The sequence below is a fragment of the Chionomys nivalis genome, chromosome X (assembly GCF_950005125.1).
Source record: "Chionomys nivalis chromosome X, mChiNiv1.1, whole genome shotgun sequence".
NCBI classification, from domain to species: Eukaryota; Metazoa; Chordata; class Mammalia; order Rodentia; family Cricetidae; genus Chionomys; species Chionomys nivalis.
This window is the reverse complement of record NC_080112.1, coordinates 54,605,795-54,630,716: the sequence shown is the minus strand read 5'-3', so window position 1 is coordinate 54,630,716 and position 24,922 is coordinate 54,605,795. Positions and strand designations below refer to the sequence as shown.

Below are 24,922 nucleotides of genomic sequence, written 5' to 3'. Positions count from 1 at the left end.
AAACAGGGTCTCTCTGTGTAACAGTCTTAAGTATCTTGGAACTCACTCTGTACACCAGTCTAGCCTCAAACTCACAGAGATTCACTTGCTTTTGCCTCCTGAGTGCTGGGATTAAAGGTGTATGCCACCACCGCCTGGCAACATTCAACTTTTAAAAGTCAGATTATCTGGCCACTATAGGTACATAACTGATTAATGCTGAGGTCTCCTCTACCCTCAGTTCTCCTCCCTAGAAGCCACATCTACAGACTTCTGTCCTTGTTTCACTTCTTTACATACCTTCTGAATTCGTGGTACCTGAAATGTGTTATAACGACAACTTCGGGTTAGCATGTCTAATGGTATACTATAATATTGATACAGTAATTGGAGGAGCAGTAATTCATTATATCAAGACTGTTCCAGGACAGGGGAGCTATTCAGCACACTGGCCATCCCCATCAGAAGTCTTAGTAGCAACTAATGACGACTAGAGAAAACCCTGGCTCACAATACTGACTGGTGAGGCAAGAATTTCCTAGGTTTGAAGGAAATATGTTCTGTCGTGAAAGAACTTTTAAGATTTCTTTTAATGAATGAATCACTCACTTTTCTCTCCTTTTTGGTGAGGCAGGTTTTTAAGTAGCCCAGGCTGGTCTTGAATTCATTATGTTGCTGTGGTAAGCCTTGAACTAATGCTCCAGCCCCCATCTCCAAAATCCTGGTATCAAGAGTGTACTATTAAGTCCAGCTATGATTCATTAATTTTTCTGACAGGTGTGACCAAGTAATAACCACTCGATACAAAGTATACATACTAGCATATGTATTTTTTCATGCCACAATGGAGGATTTGATTTTAAATTTGTTAAATCTTATCTACATATCAAGCACCGTGATGTCCTTTACCTCACTTAAGTCCCCCTGAGGAGGGAGATGCTAACACTTGCCGCTTATACATGGGGAAAACTGAGGCACAGAGGTGAATACACAGTGTTAAGTCTCAAAGGATGTTAGTTGAAGTCTATGTTCCTAGCTCTTCATTTCCTGTCCTGCTATCTGGCATGATCCTGATTCCTGATGCTGTCTTTAACGCTTATCAGAAAATTTAAAATAAATCTTTTTTTGAAAACAGGGGTATTTGTACTAGGCTGAACTTTCCACATTAAATGACAACAGTAAGTGTCCAATACTGGAGGATTAAACTAAAAACAAACAAAAAAACCCCAAAAAAACCCCAAAAAACAAAAACAAAACCCTTTCAAGGCCGTAGTTCTTTGAAGGACATAGTTCCAATTTCAGGACTTATTGCACACACATGTAAAAAAGAGATAGGAACATTATCATTGTTTCTTCTAAGGATGCCCCAATCCCATTTCCCAAATAAGCATCCTATAGGGTTTTCATTAGACAACAAATTTCAGATAATCACAGATTTGTGGCACATAGCCCATATTTCATTGTATTCTCAAAATAAATGAGACCAAGATAATATTTTCATTAAAATGAGCAACAAAAACATGTTAAAGTTAAATATAGCCCTAGAAACAAAAGTATATTCGTGTTAAATTTAATCTTAAAACATTCTAATGACTATATGTTTGTTATCTGTAACCTATATGTTAAAATATTTACACATATGCTTATTTTCCTGCCAGGAGAATACTCAACCTGTGGGTCATGACCCGGGGGGGGGGGGTCAAATGACCCTCTCGTCAGCATTGCCTAGAACCATTAGAAAATGCAGATATTTACATTATGGTTCATAACAGTAGCAAAATTACAGTTACAAAGTAGCAGCGAAAATGATTTTATGGTTTGGGGGGGTCACCAAAACATGGGGAACTATACTAGGAGGTCGCAGCATGAGGAAGGTTGAAAACCACTGATCTAGAACGAATGAGCATATCTAGAAACAAGCTAAGCTTCTAGTAGCATTCTCTAATAGAAAGAATCACAATCCAATAGAGAAACATCTGATTCTACAACTAGTTTGAGGAGCATACATGGTTAAGCTTAAAGCACCTTGTAGTGCCAGGAAGTAAAGAAGCACTCAAAAAACAAACAAAAATCCCATGATGATAGAGTCATTTCAAAAATAACACAGGAGACAATTGAAAGAACTCCCAATGACCACAGCTAGAATAACTAGAACATCAAAATAAAGCACTATTAGATTATGAAACAGTATAAACTAAATACTAAGAACTCCACACTAATAAAAAAAAATGCTATTGGGGGTGGACACATCTCCCATGCCTAACAATTCCACAAAGTGTATGCAGATCACATATCTTCAAAGTACATGGAACACAACTTAAAGAGAGCTTAATTGTGGTATATGTACACTGCTTTTTTTCCGAAGAGCAAAATACAGAAAAAGATGAAGAAAAAAGTTTGGCTTAACAGCAGAGAAACATGACTAACACTCTACCAGCCAGGTGAATCAAGGTCAATATTAGCAGTGATAAGCCATACTGATAGCACACACTATCAAATGTTACTTTATCTTTATGGCCGTCCTCTAAAATAATCCATAACCCAAGTCTAACCATTAGCAAAACATCTAAGGTATAGTCTACAAAGTACCTGATCAGTACGTTCCCCTTAAAACTGTCATGGTCCACGGTCTCAAAAAAAAAAAAAAAGGATAGTCTGAAAAAGAGGAAGCCAAGGAGACATAACAACCAACCGGTATACAGTTTCCTGTATGGAAGCTTAACACAGAAATAAAAAGTCATACCTGATTAATAACTACAGGTGATATTGATAACAGCTCATTAATTGTAACAAAAGTGTCATGCTAATAAACGTATGCTGTTAACAATAGGAAAAACTGAGTACAGGGTATATGGAAACTCTGTACTATATTCTCAATTCTGCAAAATAAATCTATCCTTAAGAATTAAAGTCTATTTAAAATTGTAGAAAAAATATACCTCATATGAGTCCTGGAATAGGAGGCTTTTTATTCACATCTCCAGCTCTGAAATGACCTCCTTTTCAGTAGTCTAGGATCTGAGAAAATATAAAGATTGTTACCATTTTGTTAATTTCTCAACTTCAAAACTTACAATGACAACTATGAGACCTCTAGTGACTTAAAGGAATGGCAGAAAAGATGCTAGACTACCCTTTAGGGCATGAGCGTCTTTGCCAATTATCACAAGCTGACCTATCTTTTTAGGTAAAAATTCTTCTATAGTAATCAAATTTTACATTATTCCATACTAGAAAGTTGCATTTCAATTTGTATGTTAATGCAGTCCTTTTGTTCTACTCCTACCTTTTGAAATCAGAGGTATATTAACCAGTTGGAAATTAAACATGGGTGAATTTTCAGTACTCACTGAAATTCCCTCGCAATATTATCCTAAAAAACAAACAAACAAACAACAAAAAAAACAAGAGCATAGTCTATTGCTTATTTTCTTGTGGTTTTGTGGCACCTGACTGTAATTTACCATCCTGAGTTCTGATTCTATTTAGACAAGGATTAAACCTGGTCTATGATAAAACACAGTTTTTAATTGCATAAGTGAAATATTTAAATTAAAAATGCTATTACATGTTTTTGTTTCAATAGTAACTTTTTTCACTTTTTTTGACAGTGAACATTTTTCACAATTTAGAGATTATTTGCAGTCTTGGTAAACCTAGTAATTCAAGTAGGAACATTTTCCAGGGTACAAAAATAAGCTATGCAATAATCAAAGCTGATACCATTACACAATCTTGATTCAGATCTACAAGACTCAATGTCAGAATTATGGCTACAATACCACTAAAAATTGATGCCCTTGGTTGTTAATGGTACCAGCATTACTACTGGTTCAATTTTGTTATGGAAAATGATGCAAGAATTGGGAAGACCTACATATCCATATATATCTGGTTATTGCTTGGGGTAGGTCTTATACATTCCATTAGCTCTAACCAATACAGATCTGAGTCACAGGCCAGATCAGTATCTAACACTAAGTGAATTAGCCAAAAAATTTACACTTTCTATTGCTAAACAGGCAGTAGTAGCTGCTTAGGGTATGAGGCCTAAATCTAAATAAAAGAAACTACATGGGCATCTTTTCTTTTTTTTAATCCTTGCTCTGCAGGTTTCTTGGTTTGGTTTGGCTTTTTGATGTGGTGTTTCATCTTGTGCACTCAAAAGATACTTAGCATCTCAAGTAGCTGGAACTAGGCACGCATCACCATGCCCACCTAGCTTAGGTGTTAGATGTATAACAGGGAAGGGTGATTTATGGGGAGCTGTGTAAATATGAAACATGTTAACGGCAATAAAGATCCACTGTCAACAAAGATATATAAACTTCTTACCTTTGATTTCTCAACTCTAAAAACTTCAACTGAGACACCTTATGAAGTTGGACACACTATAATCCAGAGTGAGTAAACTGAAGAAAATGCTGCAACACTGTCATAAAAAAAAGGAAGAATGACCAAAGAGGTAAGATTAGGATAGAGAAAGGCTTGAAAGGAACACAACGAGTAACAAGCATGTATAACGAAATGAAAGGTTGTGAAAATGTAAACGGTCATCTGACTACGTGAAATTTCACTTAATGAAGCCAGTGTTTATTTGACACTGAGGAAAAAGTTCCCTTGGCTGCCTAGATAGGTTGCTCCCAATAGTCACCTCTAGTACCTAAGGCAAAGGTCCCAAATAGCCAAGGCACAAAGCTTTGCTGAGAATTTGGCTTCAGAGAAAGATAGTAAGAAGAGTAAGCCATCAGGAGGAACCCTGCAGCTTCCCAAGAAAAACCAGTCATTAAAATTTAATGTGTTTGATTACAAAACTGTGCTGGGGCCCTTTTAAAGCCAAGGGTCTTCAAAATTGAAATGACTCCACAGTGAGCCTGATTTAGTCTCTAGTAAATTACAGGATTTGTGCATTCCCATAGCTCAAGTGAGCATCATACTCTAACTGCAAGACAGCAGCATGAAGTAGGTACAAAGTCTTTCTGTTTTGTTTCTTTTTTCTGCCACTCAATCTCAATAGACTAGGACAACTCATTCAGAACTAGGAGACTAGATGCTTCTGCGTAACCGCAAAATCAGTAATCTACCGTTTTGGGAATGACTTTTGACAAAGAAAGAAAATTACTTTATCATATACTTTAGTGAAGAAGTACAAAGCATTAAAGATGAAAGCTGAGTATCCAGTTCCCCAACCTAGAATTTTAGCAACCCATAACCGACAGAAGATTTCAAGTTAAGCAAACAGCATTAGTAAAGGAGGGTAATGTTCTTCCACAGAGGGAAAAAATAGGTAATAATGACATAAGTAACCAAATTATACATTAGGTACTGCTAGGTATGATATTAAATGAAATCACAGCTCTTGGCCACACCTCCAAAAGTATAAGCTGAACCTAACTGAGCAGATGGGTAATTTCCAGCACATTTTAAATACAAAGGATAAAAAAAGCAAACTAGGTCCCACCAGAAGGGGACTTTACAAAATCAGCGAGAGCCGATACCAACCAATCACACAAACACACACACACACACACACACACACACACACACACGACTTAACTGGGGAAACTTTCATACAGACTAAGTGCTGCCTATGCTGCTAAGGTATTATTATTAGGTGTGCTCTATGATAATGTCACTGCAGTTATGTAAGAAAATGTGTTAAGAGGCACATTAACTTTGGAGTGCAATTGTCTTACTTGTTTTTCTTGAAAGAAAAAAAGTAATGGGGAAAACAAATATGTTAATATGTTGTCAGTTACAGCAATTAGAAGTTTGTTGAACTTTTTGTGTATGTTTGGAAATATTTATTAACCTAAAAATGACTAAGAGTCACTATATATGCTCAAGAAAAAAATGTGACACTTTATAATACTACCTAAAAGATAATGATTTTAACTGAGTGTGATGGTACACACTTATAATCCAAGACTTGGGAGGCTAAGGAAGAGACTATACCAAGTTCAAAGTCAACCTGAGCCACATAGAAAAACCCTGACTCATAAGAGAAGAAAAAAATGTAAGAGGCAAAAGGAGCATTTAATTATCTCATATAGAATATAGAAAAAAGTCAAGAACATAAAACACAAACCAGTACATTTAAATATGTATTAAAACTGCAATAGCTCACTTATCTCTCGGGAGGAATTAACAACTGTCTAATTAAACCTAAACCCCACTCAGTTGGAAGAAACTCAAGCATAATATGGTAAACCTGGCTGCTCCTGCAGCTGGAGAGTTTGCAGGCCCTAGAGGAGAGCCTTCTACTACCATGCACTTAAGCAATATAGTTTGAACTCCTTCTCAAATCCCTATTCCTAGATAAGTACAGCCCTCATCGATAACGCAAAGAATCTCTTTTTTCTTTTTTTTTCAGCAGGCAGAGGCTATGACAGGGGTCCACAACTGATGAAAATGACGCGAGTATGTGACAATGGGTTACCCAGCCCATTTATAACACAACCCTATACCTCAGGGAACGCTGCTGAAGGGGTGAGGATGGGGGCGTGCAGGGGAAGACAGACTGTAAGAGCCTGGGGACCAGAATGACTGCTGCAAGATAAGTGTCTTTTGGAGAGGACAGGAGTGGTGGAACCTACAAACTCTCAGTAGTATGGCTGCCTAGATAAAATCTGCAAAGACCACACCAGTTGTGTGGAGCCGGTCCTCAACAAGTTGACATACAATTATGGATAGAGGAAAATTTCCTGAGTCACCACCTCTAGATGAAGTGCTACAGGCAGTCAGCCCATGGCCGCTGAAGGAAGAAGAATGAGACATTTTCAGAACTGAGGCCCCAATTCAAAGTGCTCAGACCCAAATATGTACATTCATCCATTTGGATATGTGCGCATGTGTACACAATAATAATTATAAAAGAGTTCATGAATTTGATGGACGAGTTGGAGGGACAGAGGGAAGGATATAGTATCAGGAAATTCTCAAATTAACTTGCAGTAAGCAATGAGGTACACAAGTATAAATTCCATATCCTGATTCTCTTGAGCTGGTGAAATGTGTACACTTTGTATGCTACTGAGAAAAAAGTTTATAGAAGGGAGAAATAAATTCAGTAAAGTAAGCTTGCTGAAGAAAAATAACCAAACTAGATCACAGAAAACATGCAGATTAAAAGAAAATAGGGAACATGCAAAAGCACTAAACCACTATATTCCAAGGGATCTGGCACAAGTAGAGTTCTTTCAATATTTTAAATGTAAGTTATTTGTGAACAGAACATGAGAGAAAACTAATGAACGAGGATTTCCCCCACATATTTCGTGGGGAAAAGAAAACAAAATACAAAATTGTATCAGTCTGTATCCTCGTATCTTGAATGCCATGTGGTTGAACACACTACAAATAAATACAAGCACTTGATGTTTAAGGCTATCATAGCACGGGAAGACAATGAGATATGAGGACACTTAGAGTGGAGGTAGCCCCACACATACAGAAGTACTGTCTACTGCTGGGACAGAGGTCTGAAGCAGGTCAGCTTTTGGCAGGTGTTAACATTCAGAAGGATAGATAGAGCAAACAGGATTTTGTCTAAGATTCCATCAAGAGTAACTGAAGGAGCAAACAATGAAGCCTTACAGCAGATGTCCATCCAGGAAGACTTGAGTTAGGGAAGTTGGAGTTTAACGATAAAGATGACAAATGTAAGGAAAAGCAGAGAACTTTACAAGGGACTGGGGAACCATGCAGGATGAGAGAGGAGGAGTAACACAGCAAGCTTTCTAACAGGTCACAAAGACTGGCAAATCTCGGAGCCAGTAAAATGATGTTCTAGAAATAGGGCAGTATGAGGGTCAGTGAGGATAAGATAGCAAAGAGTTATCTCGTAACTGTCTTTAATTTAGGACACGAGTCATGGGGTCTTGATATTGGGGTTTACAGGAAAAAAAGCACAAAATGATAAAACTTTGAAGTCAGTGTGCATCTCAAGGCCATAGTAGTGGAAATAAAATGTGTACTAATAAAAAAACAACATACAGCATTTTCCAGGTGTAGGGCCACAGACAAGTTAAGCTCTCTCTGGCAGCAGTTTCCTAACCTTTGGCTTAATACCATACCTAATTAGATACTAACCTCAAAGGTTTACTGTGGGAATTAATATACATAAAATGGAATTCGGATTGGTAATGTGCCGCATTTATTCAGTGTTGAGTGCTCATTCAGTAGTAAACCTAAGACTCCCAGAATCTACTATCTCAAAAGCAGATGTATATTATGTCCACATACAGGTACAATAACAAGTCAAGGAAAAATGGAAACTAGGATAATATTTTTTCCAGGAGAGTAATAAAAACTGATTGCTATTAGGATCTCAATTTCAATAGCAATCAAAAGGAATTTCACATTCTGATAATCATTCCAGATACTATGCTTAACTAAAATGTTAATACAATAAACATCTATTGCTAGGGACAAGGAACTGCCAGGGGTAAAACTGCTGCTGAACAGTCAGGAAATAATTTGGTTATATTTATACATATATAGAGTATGGTAACTTTTGAATAAAAATTACATAATTATACAAATGAGTACAGCTATTTAAAACAAAGCTTATATACAACTAGGAAAATAGCATGAGGTCTTGGAAAAGAGAAAATCATTGCCGCTCATAAGTAAACTCTGCCTGTGAAGACACTATCAAAAGCCTTTTGTCTATAAGATACTGGGTTATTTGAAATGATCCCTCTCACCGTAAGTAATCGAGTTAGACAACACATTTAAAAATGGCTTTTCTTAAAGGTTCAAAGACCTATCAGGAAAGTACTTTAAGACCTAGGAAAATGGGGAATTTGGAAGATAAAGTTATAAGTTCAACTTTACCTGACAGTCTAATAGGCCACATCCATGAAAGTGCGTTATGCTCTTTTCCCATCTTCAGTTTGCAATCAACACTTTAGACATGAATGTAAATTAGAAATTAATCACTGGATATAATGTAGTCTTGAGTCATCTGACTCACTCAGCATTAGAATGCTTGCCTAGCATGTACAAGGCTTAAGTTAAATCCATAATATTACCACTACAATCAAAAGAAAAGAAGCAATACCTGAAATTTGATTAGGCAGTATCTGGATTTGCTAAAGCAAATTCACAACCACGCATGAGCGCACACACACACACACGACACATGCACGCACGCATGCTTTCCTGAAATATTATCACCTTTGATTTCGAATGATTTCTCAAATAATTTTCAAATACAATGTCCAGAATAAATGTAAAGAAAAACCAAGCACAGAAAATGATCAAAACCATAGGAATAACAACTACTATCACTACCACAACAAAATATGCCAGAACATATTTACAGTGGCTACAGTTACTAGCAATATCGGTCTACAGGTTTTAATATATGCTTCATATATTAAAAAAATAATCTCAGAAACAACACTGAAGCCATAAAAAGTAGAAAAATAGGTCTTTATGCTACACCTAAAGACAAGGAGAGGTTTTAAGAAAGGAATCACTATGCAGACATCATAATGGACAAGGTAACAAGTCTACGGCATTACTATGCAATATAATCTTAGGGGATATCCACTGTATACATGGATGGAGCATGGTTGTTACAAACAATAATATGCATTAAATGACTATAGATTCTTAAAAGAAAAGCAACTGTTAGTAAAAGTGCAAAAATTGAAATTAATTCATGAAATACCAATGGGTGATGGATACTACACAAGTGTGAATTAAAAGACTCAGGGAAGTGTATCAGAATGAAAAGGGGTGAGTAACAAAGTAAGTGGTGGTTTAGTAGCCCAGAATTCAATAAAATCCCAGACAGGACAGGATGAAGAAGAAGCATTATGTGCATGACTGAAAAGTTTCCTAAAATGAAAGATGTCAAACCTCATACTTAACGATTTCAATAAATTACTGGTTGAAAAACCCACAGAGGAAAAAAATATAAAAAGCATCCTTAGGGGTAAGAGGCTGCTTTCGAAGAAACCAATCATTTGCAGAAGGCTTTATTCTTGAGGAAAAAAACTTAAAAACTGTATCTCCAAAGAGCAGACAGTAACTACCAGCTTAGAATAACACTCTGGATAAAATGTCCATCACGAATGAAATCTCAGGGACTGTAAATACAGTATCCATATAGCAATTTTTTTAAAAATTAAAATGATTGAATCTCAGTGGCTGTATAAAGTACCCACATATGAAATTTAAAAAAAAAAATGAATTTCTGGGCCAGAGAGATGGTTCAACTGAGTAAAAGTACTTACAGCACAAGCTTGACACAGCCTGAGTTTGGTTTGATTCCTGAAGCCCACAGAGAAAGGAAAGAACTAAGAGCACGCACAGGCACACTCACACACACACAGTGAATGCGCACACACGTGCGCACACATACACACACTTATATCCACATTACATATATTCATACATTTTTTGTTTTTCAAGACAGAACTTCTGTGTAGCTTTGGCTGCCCTGGAACGTACTGTGAAGACCAGAACTTGATCTCAAACTCTCAGAGATCCACCTGCTTCTGACTCCCAAGTGCTGGGATTAAAGGCTTGTGTCACCACACCCAGCTAATTAATTAAAATACAACAAACTAAATTTATAAAAACTTTACAATAATATGGTTTCATGTTACACACAAAAAGAAAAAAGTTTACTAGGTTAAATAGTCATATAACATCACGCTGGCAGATTTTCAGGTATGTTTCTCAGTGGTTGAAAGAAAAAAAAACTAAAGAAATTAGTAATAATACCACACAATTAACAAACTTGATCAATGGACATACGTAGATTGTTGTACAGAAAAACAACAGAAAAGAGTGTATAGGGGGAGGAATGGCAAGAGAAAGTAAGACAAGAAAGGACGGCAGAATACATGTGACATGGGGAGGAAGGGAGTCAACAAGAAAGGTGCAGAAGATGGGATAGGAAAGGCAATGGGGAAGATGGACAGAATAAATAGTGGCATACATTTATTAAAAAGCCACAATAAAATCCGTTACTTTGTATGCTAATTTCAAAAATTAGTAAAAAGAATATGGTTGAGATAGCTCACCTTATTGCCATACCTGACAACCTGCGTTCAAAATCTACATAGAGTAAGAAAAGCTCTCAAGTTGTCCTCTGACACATATACCATGGCACATGCACAGCCACCCCCGCACACACATATACACATACTATTTTTAACAATAAAGATAGAAAAAAACATATACCCAGTTTCAAGAATAAAGGGTCAAGAGAAATGTTTAAGCAGAAGTGTGTACAGTACGTAGCAAGATTATTCATTAAAGTCTATTAATTGGTGAATAAAAACATAATATATGCATAAAATATCAATTATTTGGCAATAAAAACAAATTAAATATTGGCACATGTTATATTATAAATGAATGTTGAGAACATTATGCTAAGTCAAAGAGGCCAGGAACAAAAGCCTACATGTAACCTAATAACATTTACTGAGAGGCCAGTAATGAAAGGCTACATATAACTTACACGAATTTTTCTGAGTAGGGATATCTTCCTGTTTTCTGAAGATGGGACCTACCTATAATAGCCTAGGCTGGCTTTGAATTAAGAATGCATTTGTTTCAGCCTCCAAATCAGCTTCCCAATAAGGTCTTAAATACAATGCAAGGGGTGTGAGAGATGGCTCAGTGGTTAAAATCACTTGCTGCTCTTGGAGAGTATCCTGGTTTGATTTATAACAATCACGTGGCATATCTGTAACTCCAATACCAGGGGCATCAACATCCTCTTCTGGCCTCCATTGCTGAGGAATATTTAACTATGTAAAGATGTGTTGCATTTGTTTAACTATGTAAAGATGTGTTGCATTTGTTTAACTATGTAAAGATGTGTTGCATTTGTTTAACTATGTAAAGATGTGTTGCATTTGTTTAACTATGTAAAGATGTGTTGCATTTGTTTAACTATGTAAAGATGTGTTGCATTTGTTTAACTATATAAAGATGTGTTGCATTTGTTTAACTATATAAAGATGTGTTGCATTTGTTTAACTATGTAAAGATGTGTTGCTGTATTACCTTGCCTAACTATGACACCTGATTGGTCTAATAAAAAACTCAATGCCCATTAGTGAGGGAGGAGGTATAGGCGGAATTTCTGGGCAGGGAGAGTAAAGAGGAGGAATTTAGGTTCAGAAAGAAAGAAAAAGAGACTACAGGGAAATGCCAGGGGCCAGCCAGCCATGGAGGAAGCAGGACATATAGAATGAAAGAAAGGTAAAAGGCCCCGAGGCAAAAACATAGATAAATAGAATCAGGTTAAATTAAGTTAAAAGAGCTCATGGGACAAGTGAAAGCTAGTGTCCAGCATTCATAATAATTAATGATAAGTCTCAGTGTCTTTATTTTGGAGCTGGTTGGCGACCCAAAGAAAATGCCAACTACACTCCAAGGGTATCAGGCATGGAAATGGCACATGCATATATAATGGAAAACAATCGTAACACATCTTTTTAAAAAGAAATTTTTATAAATTAAATATAATGCCAACTCATATGTAGATTCAGATCAAATTGAAAATATTTTACCAAAAACAGTGGTAAGAAATGAGTCTGAAGAATACTAAAGTAATTATTTAAAATTTTCATTTATTCACTCTTTTCTTTCAAAAAGGATTGTGACATGTAGCCCTGGTTCACTTGGCAGTCACTAGGTAGCCAGAATGGCCTTGAACTCCAGCAGTCCTCCTGCGGCCACTAAGTGAGGGATTCCAGGCATGAAGTATCGGTCTCAGCTATGTACTACTGGGGACTGAAGGGAGGCTTCATGTATATTACTCAAGCACTCTACCACGATGGTTCCAATCCCTACCTAAACAGTTTTAAAAACTGAACCCATGACTGAAGTTTTGGATAAAGAAAACTCCATATCTAAATGGCTATAAGCAAACAAACAATTTATAAAACTCCTATGGAGAATTTAAAAAGTATACTCCTTAATCCATCTTATAAAACTATCAAAATCTGACAAGAAAAAAAACACTTGTTAATCCAAGGCAATTTTGCTCATGAACAAAGATCTAAAATTTCTAAGTAATATAAAAGAAAAATGTTTTGCTGGGTTGTAAAATTGATTTTGCAACTGGTAATCAATAAATTTGATTTGAAAAACAAAATGATATGGTTATTTTTATAAGGAAGAGCACCTGATAGGATCCCATCACTCGTAATATAAATGCTTCTCAATCTAACAACAGACCAAAACTTTCTTATTATTAAAAAAAAAACTAGGAAAAAGGTTAAAAGCAAGTACCTTAGTGCAGAACTGTTAAATTTTTTTTTTTGAGAAATGAATCAAAACCTAGTAAAAGATAAGTACTAAAGGTGATGAAAGTTTAACACAATGGATTTTTATATATATATATGGTCAGTATAAAAATATAAATAAAATGAAGTCCACAAGGACTTACATATAGTAACATGAAAATATCAAATATCTAAGAATGAAAGTTTTGGGAGAATATTATAAATACCATAGAGAAAAAAAAATAAATTGGGTTAATGTTCTATGCTGATGAAACTGAAAACCAAGATGTCATTTCTCCACAAAATGTTCTATGGGGTCCACACAATCACAAGCATGGCACTAACAGACTGTGAACGCATATGCATGTTTGTCTATGTAACATGATACTAAAATTCATATAAATGTGCAAAGGGCTGAAAACAGGCAAGATGATCTGAGGACAAGGTGAAGAACTTGTTCTATTGACTACTGAGACTTACTATGAACCCATCATAAACAAGGCCAATGTGGGGTCAGAACAAGGAGGTACAAACAGAACAGACCATAGCAACCAAACCGTAAGACATGCACACATTTAATACTTCTCAGGAGTATGGAAATCCATGTGCTAGGACATCTTGCTATCCATACAGAGAAAAGGACAGACAATCAATTTCAGGTCATCACTGGATCTTTGTGTGAACACCAAAGCTGCAAAGCTTCCAGATGAGAGAAAATATCCTTACAATCATGGGTTAGGAAAAGATGCTTTAAACTGAAATCTGTCTACTTTAAACATAAGGGAAATACTAATTACATTAAAAGTGAGAACCTTTATTTCTGAAAAGGCTCATGAAAAATGGAAGAGCATATCACACAGTGGCAGAATGCATTTGTAACCAGCAAGGGCTCATTTTGCAGCATGTAATGAAGAACTCCTAGAAATGAGCAAGGGACAAGAGAAAAGGTGTGTATGATGCTTTTGGAAGGAATTGTACTTGAGAGTTATGAAAGTATAAACCTCTAACTAGCACATTTAACAAAAATACTGATATTCTCCCTGAGATTTACATAATATAAAGCTTTTTTATCTTTTAAAAGCATATTAAGTTGGGAGTGGCGGTGCTCACCTCTAATCCAAGTCCTGGGAAGGCAGAGAGAAGTGGATCTCTGTGAGTTCCAGGCCTGCCAGAGCTACATAGTAAGACTCTGTCTCAAAAGGAACAAAATAATTAAATGCTCCTGTTTCAAGAAACTAGGTCTCACTCCTCCTGTAATCTTAGCACTAAGAGAAATGATCATCAATTAAAAACCTGGTTTAAGAAATCTACCTCTGCCAAGACCACCAAGACTCTCTCAAACACGGGTACTTCAACAATATCCAGTGGCAATAACAAGTGATATATTCATACAAGGACATATCCAGTAAGGAGACTACACAGATTTTACATTCACTATTTTACTCCAAAGAAATCTGACAGGAAGAATACAACCTGATTCCATTCCAATAAAGTACAAAAGTAGGCAAAATAGGTCTGTGGTGGCAAAAGTCAGGCAGGTAATATGCTGAGGCGAGATTTCAGTTGTTTATGATCCTCGATAGGGACTGATACACGAATGTGTGCTTGACTGATGGAAATTCACTGAGCTGTGTACTATGGATACTGTGTACTTTTTATTAAAGCTGGCTAAAAAGGTTTTTAGTTCTTTTTTAAGTGTTGAATGAATACATTTTCTAAAATTATTTAAGGATTATGAAAGCAAAAATTCTTGAACCTGAGTGCTTCAGATCAACGTACAAACTTCTTTTTTTTTTATTATTTATTTATTATGTATATACTATTCTGCCTGCATGTATGCCTGCAGGCCAGAAGAGGGGATCAGATCCTGCCTGCTACAGATGGTTGTGAGCCACTATGTGGGTGCTGGGAATTGAACTCAGGACCTCAGGAAGAGTAGCCAGTGGTCTCAAACAGTTGAGCCATCTCTCCAGCCCCAAAATACAAAATTCTAATAACTATCATTTCAAGAGTAATATGGCAATAACCAAAACAATCCACACATGTCAAAATAAGTGACTCTCAGTGTTAGCTGGAAATTATGTGACTCCAACAGGATAAATTGGCTTCTGTCTAGTTACAGTCACAGTTTGAATTACAAAGATCTAGAACTATCTTGCAGCTTTCTGTTATATTTTTTTAAAAAAATTTGGAAGTTAATGGACTGATACAGCTAGTCAAATCCCCCTATTTTATAAATAAAAAAACCAAGATCCTTTAAAGTTAGATAATTTGTCCAAGGTGATAAAAAGATGAGTAAGTATAAAACAGTTGAAATTACTAAATTACATCTACCCTTTCCAATTTGCTAAGGTCTACATACTAAGAGAATTTACTCGGAGTCTCTCTCAATATACACCATATTCACTTGAAACAATTTCATCCAACCAACCCAAAATTATTTTCTTTGCCACCCATGGCTAACAGCCAAAAGTTATTTCTGTGGCAGAAAAGATAAGACTTTCTATAGTAAAGTCCATGATGTGCAGCCTACCAGATAACTTTGTGTTTACACTATGATGACTTTGACATCGAGCTTAAAGCACATATGAAAATTCAGAATAAAGGAATCTCCACATATGGCATCCTTGAAAAAAAAGTTTAAAAAAAATCAATCATGGCCACAAATTAAAACCAAGGGTTTTCTAAAAGCTCATATAAACAATCAAATGTCTTACCTTACTGACATTAAATGATTACACTAATTTCTTATTAAATCATTACTTCTAAATCGCTAAATTCTCCACTTCATCCTACTTTACAATTATGTTTACAACTAAAAATGCTTATGATTTTAAAAGAATGTCTTGTCACTCTGAAGCTAAAATGATCAAACATTAACAATATAAATAGCCCATTTGATCTTGTGGAAATAATTTTAAATTATAAAAGTGCATAGTCTCAACTACATACTAACGGGATTCTTTTCATTATCACAGGACTCTGACCTGTCATTTCAAACCATAAAGTTTAATGCCAAGATGAATCTCTGGCTTTGCTAGCCATAGAGGAAACACCTGGCCTTTGAGGACCTGCATAAAACTGAAGAATAAATCAGAAAACAGTTTTATGGCAACAGATTTTTTTTAACTAACAAAATGGATATGCTAATGACATAAATGCAAATAATTACAAATGGGGCCAGTGAAATGCTTCAGTGGGTAAAAGTACTCCCACTCTTCTTGATGCTCTGAATTCACTCTCAGTGACTCACATATGGGAAGAAGAGAAAGAAGCCCCACGTGTTGTCCTCTGATCTCTACACAAATGCTGTGCTGTTCACGCACACCCAAAAGAAATAAATGCATGTAAAAAAATTAACCGATTTAATGACAAAATGCAACGTATTTTGGAACAGAAAAAGGGTAGTAGTAGGGGATAAACGATAAAAATTAAACTCTGCAGTTTGGATAAAACTAATACAGTCTATTTTTGATAAATATAACAGGTTTGGATGAAGAGTACATGGGAAATTTATACTATCTCGGCAATTTCAATTTTTTATTTTTTTACCAACCGAATCCCTGATATTCCCACCCCTGCATACACCTCCCCATCAGTTTACCCAGGTGATATCATCTATTTCCCCTTCCCAGGGAAATCCAGGTTTCCTTCCTGCTACCTGGCTTCTCTGGAGCAGTGGACTGTAGCCTGGTTATTCTTTTATCTCTGCAACTTTAAGTCTAAAGTTGTTTCAAAGCAAATATATATGGCTTTGCAAAAGTTACTTAAAAAGAGAAATTTATACCTCAATTGACACAAGCAACTTTCCACATTCACTTAGGGTGAGGTGAGGCTGTAAACCAGACCTTTCAAATCTTTCAATTTATTTATTTACTATTGGGGAGAGTATGCATGTCAGAGCATGCTTGGGAAGGTTAGAAACCACTTTGTAGTTGGTTCTTTCCTTCTACCTTTGCATGGGTCTGGTGGATCAAACTCGGGTGATCAGGCTTACATGGCAAGAGCTTTTTTCCTACTGAGCTACCTGCTAGCTTGGCACCCAGCGTTATGTAGCTTTGAATTCTGTACTTAGGTCCTCACAATGGCAAGGCAAATGCTTCACCTACTGGGCCATCTCTCCAGTCCATACTATTTTTGTTTGCTTGCTTATTTATTTGGCCTGGGACTCCAAGAGAACCTCTTTTTTATTTGTGCAAAAGGGAAAGTCATACCTTTCCATGTGTGTCCTAAAACACTTAAAATACTGCCATGAGATTCCTGGCTATTAGATAAGGAAGGACGAGGGTTTATAAAGCACTGCTTTGCTACAGACAGGTGCTGAGTTCCAGTTGAGTTTATCTGGTCCTTTACAAAACCAGCCACTGGCAGTAGGCTGGGGTGGCAATAAGGTAGAAATCTAAAAGCAAGCTAGCTATTTCCTAACATGATACGATCAAACCCGAAGGCCATAACAAAACAAAAATCATCCCAATTTGGATAGAAAAAAAAAGTGAAAAGTCTAAAACTGTTCCTTTGTGGAAAGAAGACAAGATCCTACTTTTAGATGGGAGAAAAGAATCCTATTTAAGGTACATAGAGACAGGCAACAGACAATCAAGTATATATCAAGGTGTTCTGGACATTCTCAAACAGTAAAGCTTAATAAAGATGAGTGGATAACATTTCGTACAGACCCACCTTCAAGCAAGATAAGGTTTTACGCACAAACCTCGTGAGAGTGCTCCTTTACGTGTACTGTAGAGAGGAGATTGGAAGGCAGGCAGTCTAGCAGGACAGAGCATGGTCATAAACACTTTACAACAGTCTTTTGAGAACACCAGGCCAGAAAAATGGCTCATGCCACTACTCACCCTATCCTCAACCTCCACCAGAAAAGCAAGCTTTTCCTCAAGGCATGAGGAAAAGTCTTTGCTGCTTGTGCGGAGGGAGGAGCCTAATGCCTTTTCAGCAAGGCTATGTTCATTATCTTCTAGTACCTGATGTTCTGCCTACATGTTTTTGCTGATACACTGTCACAGAAAAGTTAGTTTTTACAGTATTATCAATATTCAAATTCAGATACACTGAACTATTCTGAGAAGCACAACACTATATACAGTTTTTCCTGTGGGAAAGTGGTGTATATTTCAATTTTAAAAGAAGTCTTTATAGATCTTATAGAAATTAGGCTCTCTCTCTACAGACTCTAGCTTTATAGATGCCAATATCACTAAATTTTAATAAAGAAACTAGTTATTGAATCCTATTTTACTCATACATCATAGAGGCTTAGTTCTTTATTCTTTCCATGGTAGAAATAGGGCTGCAGAAAAAAATCTTAATATTCTATGGGTTTTCTGAACTATGCCCAATTGTGGGTGGATCTGGCAGTTATTATACATTTAGCCTGGGCCTCTCAATAAGCTTTGGCTTTAAGTGTTACTATCAAGGAAGTGAAGACATCTTTTACAGCTACTCCACCACAATAAAAAGGATATCATCTCAGAAGGAATCTCAAGTATTAACGACGATGACAATTTTAGTAATAAAAACAATTCTTTTGTGCATTTACTACCACTAGTCATGCTTTAAATATAATATATCCTCTGGCCCATTTAATCCTCACGAGGTAAATACCACATTATCCTCATTTCAAAACTGAAGAAACAGGTCAGAGATTAAGCAATTTGCCCCAAAACACAGAGCTAGTCTGTGTCAAAAGATATAGTTGTTTCAGAATTTTGCCTGCAGAGATGATTTTTAAACTATCATACTCTGTATGTAATTAGAGAATTTCGTAAACTTAAAATGAACAGAGGGTGCAAATTGAAATTCACTTTTCAAACAAGAATGGCCTGGAGCAACCCTTAAAGCCTTATTGTGCCTTTTATTGGGACAATTTCCTTCAAGCAAGCTAAGATTAAATACCTTTACAGAAAACAAGTATAAAATAAATTTGGCTCTGCTTTTCTCACTTTGAAGTCTCTCATCGAATTGTCTCAATATCACAGCCAATAACAGTATTATCACAACAAATTAGTAAACCTTTAAAATCTTCAGGTAAAACACATTGCCCAAGTTTACCACTAAGTAAACTAGAGTAAATAACAGCAAAATGGACAGTACCTTTGAAAAGTTTCAAAGCATCAGCAAAAAACAGCATGAACAAGATATTCCTTTCATGACAAACTAGAACTCTGTTGCTCTAACACCACAATAAGATCTGCTTTAATGACAAACACTGACCTGAGATAGAACAAATATATGTGTTATTTCAAGACGTGTACCGAAATTCAGAAAATTTTCACTGAAAATCTAAAAGACCCTATCAGGGGCTAGAAAGATGGCTCCATGGTTAATAACACAAGCTGTTCTTCCAGGGGACCCAAGTTCAATTCTTAGAACCCACATGGCATCTAACTTTCTAGAACTCTACTCCCAGGGCACCTCATAGCCTCATCTTGTCAACTTGGGCAGGTGGTGCACAGACATACATGCTGGCAAAACACCCATATGCACAAATGAATATTTTAAAAGACATAGACTTATAAAAAACTCTTTATCACAGCTGGAGAGATGGCCTCATGGGCGAGAGCACTGACAGTTCTTCAAGAGGACCGAGATTTCATTCCTAGTACCCATGTGGTGGTTCACAACTGTAGGCAACTCATACATGTGATGCAGATATACGCAGGCAAAACATCAACACACATAAAATAAATAAAAGTTAAAAACTATCAGTTTATTTCCTGAAAGAGCCATTTCACCAACATAACTGGACTAAATCTGGACAGCCAAAAGTGGGTTACCTACTATTCTCACTAAGTAACAAAAAGCAGGTAACCTCCGTAAGTTTCTGGAACTAATGTTTTATTAGTTTTTTATATTTTCATACAATGTATTTCAGTCATATTCACTTTCCTTCCACCAACTCTTCCCAGATTCCTCATCCTTCCCAACTTCATGTTCTTTTAAAAAAAAATCAGAACAAAATTGTGCTGCCCAAATATTCTTGGATGTGTGTCTTTCCACTGGTGTGGTCCACTTACCAGGGTCCACATTGTTAGAGCAAACTAACTCTCCTTTTCCAAACAGCTAAGAACTGCAGTAACTTTTATGCCCAGATCCCCTCACTAAGCTGAGAGGAGTCTGGGCTTGTACAAGTCTTGTGCATTCTGTCACAACTACTTTAAGTTCCTATGTACACCTGCCTTGCTGTGTTTTTCAAATCATCTATTTGAACTTCAGCCATGGGCTTCAGGGGAAACCAAGACTAAGGCACTACATTTCTAAAGCAATCAAGGAAAACCTAAACATCCATAAGGTAACAAGAAGTACACAAACCACCAAGCTCTGTGGGCAATGGTTCTATAGGAAAATCCATGTAGCATTCCAACTCAGTAACAAATCAACCCACTCTGCCCTATTAAGTTCTGGAAGTAGAAGGAAATCTTCCCTAAGGAAAGTCTGAGCTTCCTTAAGATCTGATCAAAGCAGAGCAGGAGAAAGGGCATGAAATAAGGACAGAAGTCAGAGCTGGGGGGTAGCGGAGAGATCAGAGATGAAGACGGCAAAACCTAGTGAAGAGGTGGACGAAGCTGAGACAACAGCTGAAAGGAAGGACTACAGAGGATGAGAGTGGGGTGGGTAATGGAGAGAATGACGGAGCACTGCCCACCGGCTTCTACAAACTTAGCTTCTTGACTCTTAAGGAGAAGAGAGACGAGAAGCCATAGCAAGAGTCTTGCACTGCCTCCCTCACTTCGTCTGTTATTCTCATTCTCCTTTTTAAGACACAATCTGGTGGGCCATGGGGTCTTAAGTGCATTCCTCTTGACCTGCTAGGGCAAAAGAATTCAGACCAGAGGATGGACTCAAAGGCTTTGAAGCCCTCTTCACTCTTCATGAACACTGCAAAAGACTCCAGCGTCAGCTAAGAGCTAAAGGAAAGACCCAGGGAGGGGCAGGAACAGCATAAGAGAGGAAGGAATATAAGCTGAGAGATTTTAAGTAGGAAGAAAAGTGTAATTTTGGAGAGTTGGATAGTAATCTAATAGAGATCTCAATTAATTAAACTATAAAAATGCTCTTAAATATTTAGGATTCAATTTGACAGTTCCAAGTATTTCATTACATCCATTTCACTTTTAGATAAACGAATATTTATGGTTAGGATATTAATATAGGGTTGTCAAAGGTATGAAAATAAGCTTCTAGAGACATACAATTTTCTGGTGTACTTTTTTTTGCATAGTGATCATGCAAATCATGTCAGCACTGCTTTCTGTTTATTTGGTAGGCTTTATCATTTATCAATATTTTCCACTCTAGTAGGCCAAATACCAGGAGTAATTCCCTTCCCAAGTAAAGTATATTTAACTCTTTCTTCAGAGTTCAACTATAATTAAAAACTTGCTCCTTCAGCCCAAAGATTATCCGTCAAGATTGTAAGGTGTTATTCAAAACAACCCCACACTCCACAGAACACATACCCAGATATATACTGAGTAACACAGAAATCCTTTTTCCATGTCCAGGAGCCAGTGCTGCTCCACTCCTAAAACAGCTCTAACAAGGAAGCAGCAAACCCTCAGCATTTCTAGACTTTCCAGTCAAAGATAACCACATGGTTAACTCTGACCAAATGACCTGCTGGAGGATGAGCACCACTTAGGTGTCATCTTCCTCCCGACCCCACCCCCCAGCTTGCCTGGCTGTTCTTCCAGTTGAACTCTACCCAGATGTGGGGCCTCTCTCTTGAACAGAGATAAGAGCTAGGACGACGAGCTCAACAGCACATGAGAGATCCAACAGCAGAGACCAACAGGAGCCAAGAGTAATGCCTCCACCGCCCCGACACCTCTGCAAAATGTCCCCGTGATTTCACCGACAGAGCAGACACACACTGCTCTGGGATATCTAAACTCTGTCCATCACTAGGCCCATAAGAGATGCTGTTGCTTGTCTTAGTATTGACCCCGTTTTCTGCAAAACACAATCTAACTCTAAAACTTTGAAACTACATGAAAAGAAGAGAAGCAAAATTGAACCGTGTGTTACCATAAAACTCCTGCAAAGCAGAGTGAGGCCCCTATAAATATGCTCCTATTTTACTTTAGTACTGCAATTTTAAATAGGATTCAAGATTGGAGTAAATAAAAATTTACTCTTTGAAGTATGACATCTTAGGTATGCTGAACAGAAGGCGAGGTTACCAAAAACCTGAATTTCGGGTATAGGTCACTATTAGCTATTTGGAATCAATCTTTCTTTACTCATCAACTCAAACTGCACCTCTGTCTAGAAAATGAATAAATCACAAATGAAAAAAATTCCTGAGATTATCTTTAGTTAAGGACACACAACAATCTTCAACAGAATCGAACGGTTTCTTTACAACAAAACTTTGCATTCTCAATTAATTCGTGTCTGCACATAAACACATACAGACCATGTGGAAAGGGAAGTCTCGAACCAGACACACATGGCTCCGAGTTCCAGTATTGCCCCGTGCTCACTGGACAACCTCAGCTGTGCAAGCTCCAGAAAAAGACTGGAGGTAGATGTCGTTATCTGATAGCAGCGACATTTTCTTAGCACAGAGCAACTCTGAGGATTACATTGAAAAGCACACTGCCCAGCAAGTCCAGTGACTGTATATACTCAATGGTAACTCGGTTTGCTTCCACACAAACTGTACAGGGTGGTCTGCAATTAAAGAAAAGAATGTGTCAGATAAACAGAAGTAAATTCGGCATGATTGAACATTCACTAAGCTCTGTCAAATGTAACCATGGAAATTGTATATTTAATATCTACCTTCACTAAAGTCAACTTTGCCTTGATTAGGCCAATTCGAGGCCAAAGGGGAGGGAGACTTCTAGACGTGTAGAAATTCATATAACACTGATTTAAAACTATGTATGTGGAGAATTTAAGGAGTACTTGCGTTTTTCTAGTGTCCATTGCAGGGAGGGGGAATTACCATAAGAAATGATGTACTCTGTAATTGAACATGACACAGTTAAACGTCCATTAAAAATAAACCTTCTTGATCATGTTTTCTTTTTATGCATATTCTTTTATAGCCCTACAAATCATCGTAAAACAAAAAGGAAACGTCCCCCACCCCATGCAAGCGTACAGAGCAAGCTCAGTTCACAGATCTCCTTCCTTTCCTTTTACAAACTCACAAGTAAAGACACGGCGCAAACTGACAAATGTTAGTGAAGAACATAACTGAAGAGCCCTGCCTTGTCAGGAATTTTTCTCAAAAGAAAAACAAAAATCTAAGTGCTAGGCTTCAGTACAGACAATGCTTTATCTTCCGACTCATCGAGAGTACCAACTTTTGGTTCTTTATTGTGCAACTTACTTTCTCCTTTACCTTGTCTACACCTCGTCTCCACCCATCCTACTTACTGTACTTTCTAAGCAGATACACAGCACTAAACCCTAAGCCTCCAAGTAGGAACAACTCGAATCTCTTGCTGGACCTCGGAGGGCTGCTTAATGTCATCGTCAAACGAAGGCGAGGTCTTTGCTTTCCTCACCACCTGCCAACAATTATTTGCAAACCTCCTGCACAACAGTCATTACTATTATTACTAACCTTGCGCACAGGTCCCAGCCCCTTCAAGAGAAGCAGTCTCAGTCCAGGCGAGTCCTAGTCCCCGGAACACCTTACTGAGGCCGGAGACCTGTACAGAGAGGTTCACTCTACAGATGTCCAGGCATCATTCCCCTTCACCCGAGGGCTGATGGTAATCAAGCCTCCCCCCCCCCTCCACCCGCAGCCACTCCCTCTCCCCTCGGCCTCGGGGCGTTTGGGGCGTCCGGGCGGGCGCAGCCGCCACGACAGGCCCTGCGCAGACCTCCCGCAGCCTCGTACTTTCCCGTGTGTGCTGACAGCCGGAGGCCGAGCCGAGCCCCTGAACCCCCGCAGTCTCGCACACGCCCAGTGTCGTGGGCGCGGGGTCACTAGGACGACCCCACGGCACCCCCAAAGTCTTGGCCTCGGGCAGGTGCCGGGCCTCTCGCCGCCACTCACCAAGCCCCAGCCGTCGCACCGAGCTCCGCCGCCTGGCCCCCGCACCCTCGGCTGACTCCCGCGGGGGGTCCGGGCGGGCACTGCTTCCCCGGCCGACCCCCCTCCTGTGCGCGCCGTGCTGAGGGCAGATCCGGTGTGAGCCGCCGCTGCCGCCGCCCCCTTGCCTCTCCCTCCTCCCTCTCGGCGTCCCTCCCACTGAGGCCCGCCTCGTATTTCCTGGATCCGGTCTCGGGGAGAGCTAGGCAGGAGAGCTGCGGGCTTCGGGGCTTCCGTCAGGCGCCTTCGCTCGCCAGGCACAAAGATGGCACCGCTGGGGGGGAGGGGCTAAGCGATCTCGCGAGGTTTTCCCTACTGGAACCAGAGGGCGGGGTCCCCACAGGAAAGGTGATAAATGAGCCCGGGCGAATGTTCGCCCACGTCTGAAATGGGCCGGACGTGGAACGTTTACCGCGCCTGCGCGGGACCGTGGGGCTGCCGCTTCCCAGAACTGCCCGCAAGTGAGATCTGGGCTCAGAGTTTTACCTGTTTTCTCGAGGCGGGAAGGGGGGGGCGGGGGGGGGCGGAGTAACTCGGAGTGCAACCCGGTAAAAGACTCGGCACAATCCGGTACCAAAGTGAGCGCTATCCTTAAGGCTTGCCATCCCACCTA

The 24,922-nt window shown here is 38.4% G+C and overlaps 1 protein-coding gene across 3 annotated transcripts in view; it reads right to left on the bottom strand.

The window, feature by feature from the left end:
• Positions 1-24,434, bottom strand: part of Tab3 (TGF-beta activated kinase 1 (MAP3K7) binding protein 3) — a 61,041-nt gene extending 36,607 nt beyond the window's left edge. For 2 of the 3 annotated variants that reach the window (XM_057760062.1, XM_057760063.1), the window contains exons 1-4: positions 24,274-24,434; positions 23,836-23,923; positions 4,315-4,411; positions 2,919-2,997 (exon numbers count right to left, since the gene is read on the bottom strand). The gene's annotated coding sequence lies outside the window, so the exon portion shown is untranslated. The remainder of the gene's footprint in view (positions 1-2,918; positions 2,998-4,314; positions 4,412-23,835; positions 23,924-24,273) is intronic. The other variant, XM_057760064.1, reaches the window with a different exon arrangement.
• Between the last annotated feature and the right edge of the window lie 488 nt (positions 24,435-24,922).